The following is a 9,182-nucleotide window of genomic DNA, read 5'->3' as shown; positions in this document are numbered from 1 at the left end:
ACCTGCATCCCCAGGACTGGTCTGTTCTTTCTTCTCCCACCATCCCTCTACTCCCATCCACTATAATGTCTTTCTCCTTCCCTTTCTGTCTCTCTGTTTCCTTTTTTACCTTTTCTTTTCATGGTAAAAATGGGAGCTATGCAGGCTAGAAGAGACCTATGAATTTCAGAGCAGTATTTGTGGATGTGTATGAGTGTATACTAAGGCTCATTTGTTCTAATTGAGATTCAGTATCATGATACCTTTCCAACACTGGCAAAATCTGCATGGAAATCACTAGGTGGTTTGGGGTGAATTAATCACATAGAATGATGTCATCTCAGGACTTTGTAGTGTCAGTGGGTTTCAAAGGACTCCTCTCTGTCCAGTCTGCTGAGAAAATGAATTGGAGGACAGAAAGAAGCACAGAAAAGGATACCTGTCCCCCTCAAGTATTCAAGCACTGCCAGAGAATCCAGGATAAAGGAAAGATGGAAGGTAGGAGATGGAAGGGCTAATTGAGAGTGCTGTAGAGGACCATAAAAATGTAACAAGCTGAGAGAAGATGGAACTCCCATGGGGCATTGGAAAGGGAGAGAAAAATACCTTTATGTCACATGTGCCATGACATCCCTGGCTCTTCTTTCTCCATCACCTATCTATGACCAAAATGGGTAGTCACGGCCCTAAGATGGTTTCCCCTTCCGCTACCTGAAACTATATATACACCCACAGTGGCTGTGAAGGTGACATTTTTCTACCTCTGGCATTCACATCTTAAGGAACGGGGCAATCTCATGATTCACCGAGATCTGGGCCAGTTCACTCTAATTGAACTAATTACCTATATTCAAAGAATCTACCTGTCCTAAATGCATAGAAAAAGTGAGAATCCATTTATTTTCATGAGTTGTTATTTAGAAGCAATGTAAGATTGGAGCCCACAGTAGAAATGTATTAGTTGCCAGTCCTGGCTCATAAGAGTCCCCCTGGGTAATGTGGGTGTCCTCCTTAAAGTTTCTGTGGTATTAGGAGAGATTTCCTGGCACCAAGTCTTCAGCCTTGGTTACTCCAGTAACCGTTCCATAATATCTCCTCCTGTAGAGAATATTTACACTCTTTGGTTTCCTCTACCATTTGATGTGGTTCCTCCCAAGGATCAAAATGTTAATCTTCAGATCTTTCCTCATATGCCTGCTGCTCCAACCTGTAAAAGTAAATACCATATGGGACGGTGTCATTACTATACCTTACTTGTGAGCCACAAAATTATATGGTTCATTTATAAACCCTCTGGTGAAATAGGCTTTTATAAAGACTCCACGTTGGACAATTTGTGGGCTTTCCATTTAACTTCAGGTTAGTTTCTATGGTACAAATGAAGGCATTCCAGCTGCACGTGATATCTCTATTTGGAAAAATACTCTTACCTTGCAAGTTCTTTTTTTTTTTTTTTTTTTTTTTTTTTTTTAATTTTTATTTATTTATGATAGTCACAGAGAGAGAGAGAGAGGGGCACAGAGACATAGGCAGAGGGAGAAGCAGGCTCCATGCACCGGGAGCCTGATGTGGGATTCGATCCCGGGTCTCCAGGATCGCGCCCTGGGCCAAAGGCAGGCGCCAAACCGCTGCGCCACCCAGGGATCCCACCTTGCAAGTTCTTACCCTTGCAAATATTCCATCTAAGAGTCTCACCACCTATCAATGGGATAATTATTAATATAGGGTTGATAGGTAAAAGAATCTGGTCGCCATTCCTGCATCATCAGTTTGCTGCACTTCAGACAAAATTGTCATATGATTATACAAATTCATATAGCGATAAAGTCACGTTTATAGAGAATTCTTCACTTCTTAAAATAAATTATTAGCTTCCTTTTTTATAAAATGATTTTCAGTGCTTCCAAAATATGCTTTGTTTCACAAACACAAAACAGCAATTTTACTAACCTATTTATTGAAGCCTCATTTAATCAGCTAAGAACATAAAATAAATAGGTGCTTCATATATATTTACGCATATATTTCTTTACTATACATTATAACTTCCATTTTTTTATTTGCTTCTTGCAGTCAAACAGACTAAACTTCTTCTAGCACCTTCTTGAAGATATATCCATGGTCCTTTTTAATAATGAGCCATATTCTTGTCTAGTCTCAAAAGCACCCATCCAGTTAATCAGTAAATGTTTACTGGACCTACTATGTTCTGGACACTCTTCTAAGTACTGAGGATCTATCAGCAGATAAAATAATGTGCCAACCCTCATGGAGCTTGCATTCTAACATGTGTTGCTGACGGAAGAGAACGATCTAGGAAATATGTTTTAATTCTTATTGTCCAATTTATTTTCTATTAATTATTTCACTTGTTAGCCTCACGGCTTTCCTTCCTATTAAGTGATTATTTTGTGAGATACCTTTTACTTGCTTCATTCAGGTGTTTTGAAATCTAATAAAGCACCGTGGATACAGAAAGCCATGTACACAAAAGAAAAAAAATCCCACATATCTATGGGATATACTGAGGGATAGAGCCTTTGTTTTCCACCCTCAGGGAAGCTTTAATCTTGTCCAAGGAGATGGCCATGCCATGAAAGATATAAGGACGATTAATTACTAAACTGTGTGTTGCTGATCCCACTGCAATTGGAGAAATCAGTGGGCACCTGACTCACTGGGGGCTGATTCAAGGAGAAGGTGAAACTTGGACTGGTTCCCAAACAATATTAAAATTAGGGAGATTAAAAATAAAATCTGAGGGCAGCCCCGGTGGCGCAGCGGTTTAGCGCCGCCTTCAGCCAGGGCGTGATCCTGGGGACTCGGGATCAAGTCCCATGTCAGGTTCCCTGCATGGAGCCTGCTTCTCCCTCTGCCTGTGTCTCTGCCTCTCTCTCAATCTGTGTCTGTCATGAATAAATAAATAAAATCTTTAAAAAAGAAAGAAAGCCAGTGGAATTCTCAAGCATGAAGGAGAGCCATCGACAGTGCTGCCTTAGAAGGAGGATCTGTGCTGGAGACTGATTCTACTCTAAGTTTCCCTTAAGAGTAGGCAGGTCCTGACATTGTCAGCCTCCCTCACTGCCTTCCCTTTCCAGACCTAGTGAACTTCTAAAGCCTTGGAATAAGAGAAGAAACATATGTAACCCCTATGTATCAGAAGAAAATCATCAACCCTACACCTCTGGGTCTTCCTTCTGTACCTGTATGGGAAGATCCAAAAGGTGAAGCAAAAGTTTTGACTCAATCTTCCTCCACTAAGCTAAAGAACAATAATTTAGTCTTCAGCATATTGTCATTCTATAAGGCATTCCAAACTTGAAAAACTGGGGAAAAGATCATTAATGTAGGTTTGATACCTGAATATAATAAGTGCCTGGAGAAACTGTCTTCTTCAGAATCTCAGAGTAATATGGTCAATCAGTTTGGAAAGTGTTTAACAGAAAATCCAAAATATCAATGGCTTAAGTGAGATAAAATTTTATTTCTCTCATATAAAAGAAATTCAGAGGTGAGCAGTCCACCCGCCTCTGAATTTCTCCAATCATCAATGTCCAGGCTCCTTTCATCCTTCACTTCCACCATCTGAGCCCTGGCCTCCATCTTTAAGATTCAATTCATGGTCCAAGATGACTGCTATCACACCCACATTGCAGGCAAGCGGAATGAGGAAGAGAGAAAAAGTTAAATGTGCCCTCCTCCTTGGCTAAAAGTCTGCTATCTTGGAGCACCCTTCCTGAAGTATCCCATACACTGCACTGATACTTCCCTAGTCATAGGACTCCATGATCAGCTGAGCCTGGGAAAGAGAGCCGTGAGGCAAGGTTTATCCCTAGTGGAACTGAGTTCACCAAGGCTATACCATAACTGCATTTGAAAGCCTGAGTCTTTACAAATGGGAACAGAACACAGTGAAAAATAGAGCGCTCATTGAGGTAAAGAACAAGATGTCTACTTATTTTTCCTACAACTAAGCAAGAAATCAAAGTGAGCACCAGCTGCCAAAACTGGGCCTTTTTTTTCCTGCCTGAAGCATGTGTTAATATACACTTAACTCATATTTTTCAAATATTAACATTGTACCTCATGTGCTCTCTCTCTATATATATATACATACATATACACACATATATACATATATGTATGTGTATATGTGTGTGTGTGTATATATATCCTTTGGAGAATAAATTGCAGACATAATGCTTTATCCTTAAATGCCTCAGTGTCTATTTCCTAAATTCAAAGACATTCTTTTATATAGCCACAGCACAATTCTCAAAATCAGGAACTTAGTATTGATAGAATACTATTTAAAATCTACACCTTATTTAGATTTTGCCAATTACACCAACAACATCTTTTATACCAAAAGTATCTGATCTCACATTGCATTCACTTGTCATATCTCTTTAATCTCTTTTAATATGGAACAGGTCCTGTCTTTCTTTTATGATATTAGCAATTATTTTATAGTATGGCTCTAAATTTTGTCCGGCATCCCCTCCTCATAAGGGAAAAAGAGAGACTAGAGAGGAGACACTGAGCAGACTCCATTTCAGCCAAATGATCAACATTAATATCACCAGCCATTGCACAGATTGACATCATTTGCTTTCTGATATGATGCAATAAGAACATATAATTTCTGTGCTATTCCTGACAAAAATGCATAAACTGAATCTAATGCCATTATTTTATTTCTTGTAATATGCCAAAATCATTCAAGCAAAATAGCTTCTTTTTCATGCTTTCCTTGTCTCTCTGTTGTAATTGCATGATGAACCATGTAAAATTATATCACAAATATTGAGTTCAACTACCTTATTTGCCTTAAGATCTAGATCATTTGCAAGAGAAGGGTGAGTGCTACAAAAAAGAATGCCAAGTATGTTTTCTTGCTCATATTCACATACCAGTTTCTGAGCTTCCAAAATGTGCTCCACCTTTTGTATCCAACTAATTATGTTCTCACTATTTCTCTGTATATAAATATGTAGACCCAGAATCTGGGACGTTGAAGGGAAAATTTAGTTCCCATCCAATGCTTCAGAATTAGAAAGACACAATATTGTTCATTGTGTTGTTTTTGAACCAATTCCTGAAATTGATTTAGGCTTCTCACTCAGATCAAAATATTTTAAGAAGATCTTACAGTATTCGTTAAAATGAATTTTCTATTTTTCCCACAAATGCCCAAGTATAACATTGCTATTATTTGCATAGAGAATGAAAGCTATATTTTTCCCATTGTCTAATAGCAAAGTATGGCAAAATTCAAATTTTCAGACCCATATGAAGTTTCAATCCTCATGAAACCCAAGCTATATGGAAATGAAAAGAAACATGTTGTCTTTATCAGCATTTGTTATTTATCTTCCTTCACCATATTTCATTCATTTTATTCCTTTCATTTTGTATCAGGGATTAATCTGTAATGTCTGATTTTAATTATAAATCCCCTTTATACAGAACTTTCTAAATATGATTTTTCATATAATGTATTCCTGACTTTAAAAACCGTGGACAGGGAATGTCAACAGCTTCTAATAACTTCCTTTTAAAGATTACATGAGTAATGATCCAGGGAATGGGGCAAATGAGAACCACTGGGAAAAAAAAATCAAAGAGGTAAAAGCAAACATAAATCAGTAAGTAAAAATAGAGCCAGATTTGCTTTCAAAACAGAATAGTCTCCTCCCTAGTAACACGAGTGATGCTTCTCACTCACTGAATGGGCCCAGGATTGTCCCTTAACCTTGCCATTCTTCCTGTTTTCCCTACAGAACAAGATTGATAACCAGACCTCTCTCATATTAGGTCAATTTTAGGTAGCCCCCCCCCAATTATTATGGTAAATTAGTAGAATGTGTTTTTTAACATATTTTTAATGAACCACATAATGAAATTTCACACTAGGCTTTAGTATTTTGTTACAATTTCTCTAGAATATGGTTTTAAACTAATTAGGTAGTGTTATTAAAACAAAGGTGGTGTTATTGCTGCTCTTTTTTAATCAATTCCCTGTACATAATATTTGAGTGAGTTACTCTGCAGAACAAAAATATTTGACTACATCAGTGAGCCAATTATGCCATCATCCTATGCACATTTCTGGTCACCTAGAAAATTGAATAGTGGGTTTTTTTTTTTCTTTTTTACTCCCACTGAGTGAGCTTGTTGGCTAAATAAAGAAACAAATTATTAGATGCACTTTGGAAGTAGGGACTCTCTCCATAGCACAATCGTGTTAAGAAAACTCCATTTATTTCCACATTCCTGAAGATCTGCAGTCTCTCTGCTCAAAACCCCTCCAAGCTCTGGTCAGCTTCCCTCTGGCCTTGTACACAAAGGCTTCAGGTCCCAAGTGCAGGGAAGTCAAGCTGAATCCAATTCACCTTAAATCATTTCATCAGCTTTAGAACTGCACCTTCAAATATAACCATAAAAAAATATCAGTCCATCAAATGCGCATTCCAATATCATTAGCATGTTTTCTCACTTGCAGTTTGGAGGACTTGGTTAGGATTCTTTTTGATATTTTCATAATGCCTGACATCCATCTCTCCTGTGCCTCCCTGTGTTTTTCCTTCTCTCATGCTTCCCTTAGGTTTTAGCACTACATCCACCTTTTCCTAGCAATTCTCTCTGATTAAAATCAGTTCTGACTAGTTCTGGCTTTCCCTCCTATCCATTTTCCTTTTAGACTGGGTCAAACATTTCCATATATAAGTGGGTTTTAACCTCATATATATTGTTTCCCTAATAAAATAAATATTCCCAGGGGCACCTGGGTGGCTCAGTCAGTGAAGCCTCTACCTTTGGCTCAGGTCATGATCCTAGGGTCCTGGGATTCAGCCCCACGTCAAGCTCCCTGCTCAGCAGAGCATCTGCTTCTCCCTCTCCCTTTGGCTACCCCTCCCCCTGCTTGTGCTCTCTCTTTCTCTCTCTCTCTCTCTTTCTCTCTCTGTGTGTGTGTCAAATAAATAAATAAAATATTTTTTAAAAAAGAAATAAGATACATATTTCCAAAGGATAGAGGAATCCTACTGCAATGACTTCTCACCTCCAGATTGTGCAGTGGCTAGTGCAGGTTGTGGGATAACACATACACTTAGAACCTGGCCTGGCACAGAGAAGCCCCGATAAAGGGTAGTCATCGTCATCATTACCTCAGTGCACTGAAGACAAGTAACAGGCAACTAACAAATATTGATGCATAGTTCACTCATATATTTGATTTTAATTTTTGAGCTCCATTCTCCCATGGTTAAGTGACACACATCAATAAGTTACCAAGATTTGAAAACTTCATTAAATGATGAGCAGCAGCGAATTAGTAGTGTTTTCATCAGTTATTCACAAGCTATCAGAGCACCTGGGTACCTCAGTTGATTAAACATCCAATTTTGACTCAGGTCATGATCTCAGGGTGATGAGATCGACCCCAGCTTTGGGCTTCCCACACAGCAGGGAGTCTGTGTCCCCTTTCCCTCTGCCCTTCCCCATCCCTCACTTGTTCACACACTCTCTCTCTCAATCTCTCTGAAATAAATAAATCTTTTCCCCCAAAGGTTCACAAACAACCATCATTGCAGAACTATAATCTGGTTCAATCAAAAACAGTCCAGGACTGGGCGCCTGGGTAGCTCAGTCAGTTAAGTGATTGCCTTCAGCTCAGGTTATGACCCCAGATCATGATCGAGCCCCACATCAGGCTCCCTGCTCAGCGGGGAAGTCTGCTTCTCCCTCTCCATCTGCCTCTCCCCTCGCTCATGCTCTCTCTCATGCACTCTTTCTCTCTCTCAAATAATTAAATAAAATATTTTTAAAAATAAATTTAAAAAAAACAGTCCAGAACTTTATTATTATTACATTTCTCAGAGGAAAGAGCAATTACGTTATCAATCATCACAAAACTTTCAAGAGAATCTGTAAATGTTAATGTGTGTGTTATGGATGTGCTTGTGTTCTTGTGTGCTTTTAACAAACAGACCTGAGGAATCATAGGACAGGTGCTTAAGCTGTTTCCATGGTGAGTATTAGGAGTGAATTGCAGGGGCAAATTTGGTGGAAGAGAAGAACAAAGAATTGGACGGTAGAGGAACTGAAGGTTTGTCCTGGCCCAACCACTTATGACCTTAGGCAAGTGATTCACCTTTCTGAGCCCTAAGCAAGTGATTCCTTTCTGAACTTGACATAATGGTTCCTTATGTTCCTCCCAGTTCTAACGCTAGTCTTCAAAGTCCCCACACAAAACAGTTAGAACATTATTCAAACTAGTTCTTCCTTATAGTGGACTGCATTTAGTTGAATTGGAATCTATATTAAAAAACATTGTATGGATTTAATTTATATTAAAGATATAAAAGATATCACTCCAAAGCTACATTACAGAATTTTTTTTTTTTCTCTCAGGTCTTCAGGGAAAGAAAGAGATTAACAATACTAAGGCTTCTCCCACGTTTTTGTATACCTCAGACTTGTTTGAGGATTCTGATGTAAGATCTTAGAAATTACAGTTATTCTAAAATGTCCTGTTTTGGTAGTTGGACCATCAAACCTTAGACCAGTGTTTCTCAACCTCAGGACTATTGACATTTTGCTATATCTTTATTCTGGAAATGGTCCTATATATTGTGCGAGTTTTTTAATAATATTTTTTAAATTTATTTATTTGAGAGAGAGAGCCAGTGCGTTCAGAGAGGGGCAGGAGGGGGGAAAGGAAGGATGACACACTGGGTGCTGAGTACTCAGTGCAGAGCCCAACTCAGGGCTCTATCTCACAACGCCAAGATTTTGTCCTGAGCCAAAACCAAGAGTCTGACAATCAACTGAGCTCCCCAGGTCCCTGTCCTATGTAATGTTTAATGTTTAGCAGTGTTCCTGGTCTCTACCCTCTAGAGAAGCAGCACCCCACACCCCAAATTATGACAGTTAGAAAATGTCTCCAGATAGGAGCACCTGGGTGGCTTACTCAGTTAAGGGTCGGACTCTTGGTTTTGGCTCAGGTCATGATCTTGCAGTCGTGAGATTGAACCCAAATCTGGCTCTGTGCTCATCATGGAGTTTGCTTGGCATTCATTCTCCCTCTGCCCTTCCCACTCTTGCTGTCTCTCTCTCTAAAATCAATAATATAAAAAAATCTTTAAAAAAATAAAAAGAGGGATGCCTAGGTGGCTCAGTGGTTGAGCATCTGCCTTTGG

The 9,182-nt window shown here is 39.0% G+C and overlaps 1 long non-coding RNA gene across 3 annotated transcripts in view; it reads right to left on the bottom strand.

Moving 5' to 3' along the window:
- Positions 1–426: 426 nt before the first annotated feature.
- The window catches only part of LOC140636888 (uncharacterized), a 35,350-nt gene continuing 26,594 nt past the window's right edge, over positions 427–9,182 (bottom strand). Inside the window, exons 5-6 of one of the 3 annotated variants that reach the window (XR_012034145.1) lie at positions 8,954–9,098; positions 6,227–6,406 (exon numbers count right to left, since the gene is read on the bottom strand). This is a non-coding gene — a long non-coding RNA (uncharacterized lncRNA). Of the gene's footprint in view, positions 1,187–6,226; positions 6,407–8,953; positions 9,099–9,182 lie in introns of those variants that run through there. The other 2 variants (XR_012034142.1, XR_012034143.1) reach the window with 2 other exon arrangements.

The sequence above is a fragment of the Canis lupus genome, chromosome 7, assembly GCF_048164855.1.
Source record: "Canis lupus baileyi chromosome 7, mCanLup2.hap1, whole genome shotgun sequence".
Classification (NCBI taxonomy): Eukaryota; Metazoa; Chordata; class Mammalia; order Carnivora; family Canidae; genus Canis; species Canis lupus.
Note: the sequence above shows the minus strand (reverse complement) of the source record. Positions and strands in the feature narration are given on the sequence as shown.